Raw genomic sequence first — 1,278 nt, forward strand, 5'->3', positions numbered from 1 at the left:
TGTGATGGTAGAAGAACTCAACTAGCTTTTGCTAGCTTTAAAGATTGAGGAAGGGGGTGACAAGCCATGGAATACAGGCAGCCTCTAGAATCTGGAAAAGGCAAGGAAATGAATCCTTCCCAAAGCCTACAGAAAGGAAGACTGCCCTGCTAATGCCTTGACTTTAGCCTGATGAGACCCATGTCAGACTTCTGACCTACAGGACTCAGATAATACATTTGTGTTGTTTAAGCCTCTAAATTTTGTGGAAACTTGTTATTATAATAGGAAACTAATATACTTCCTTTCTATTATCTTCAGATCTGCTTATTCTCTGATAGCCTCTTCATTACCAGGGGCACAGTTCTATACAGTGGTCATAGCTTCCTTTCAGTTTTCATGTAATGGCTTCAGTAAACTTCAGTCTTCAGAAGTCAAACTCCTACTCATCTATTTCTATTTCCACACCTGGAACCAAGCAGGCTGACAACTTTAATCCCCATTTGTGTTTCTGTTCTGTTTTGGGTCAGCAGAGATGCTAATCTTGTGTGTAAGCATAGTTAGGTGTTACTAACTTTTTATTATCACCTTCCTTTCTCAGTAAATCACATGGAATTTACTGCTCATTGAAATCTCCACTGCTACTGCTCTACCTCAAGCCCTAACCATCTCTTCATGGATTTTTGCAATAACTTCCTAGCTGCTCTAGCTGTTTCCAGGCTGTCTCATCTGAAATCATTGTCCTCACTGCATACTGCCAATTGTCACTATAAAATACAAAGATGATGTTATCACTCCCCTGTTAAAAAATCTTAACTAGCTCCTATTCTACTTAGAATAAAGTTCATACTGTTAAGAACCAAGTAATACCAAGAGAGATTATGGGCTCAGATCCAGGCCACCTCTACAAAGCCAGTATCACAATAAAATGAGTTGTAATCTTTTTGCTGGTAGAGGTCTTGCCTTAAATTTGTAAAAACAACCAAACAAAGACAACCATCTACGAAGCACAATAAAGTAAATCAGAATAAAACAAGGTATGCCTGTAGTAGATAAGCCATACTCTCTGGAATCAAATCACCAATGTTATGAACCTTGTCTCAGCACAGGTTGTGGGTCAGAAAAACGTGGGTTTGCATCCTAGTTTTTCCATTTACTGCAGGACCAAGGACAAAGTTTTTATCCTTGGGAGATCACTGTAGTACTTGTTTCACAGAGTCATGAGAGTTCTGTACCATAATCTATATAAAGAGTTTAGTGCAGTGACTGGCACAAAATGTGATCAATAAATGCAATATT

Source organism: Hipposideros armiger, unplaced genomic scaffold, assembly GCF_001890085.2.
Source record: "Hipposideros armiger isolate ML-2016 unplaced genomic scaffold, ASM189008v1 scaffold_844, whole genome shotgun sequence".
NCBI classification, from domain to species: domain Eukaryota; kingdom Metazoa; phylum Chordata; class Mammalia; order Chiroptera; family Hipposideridae; genus Hipposideros; species Hipposideros armiger.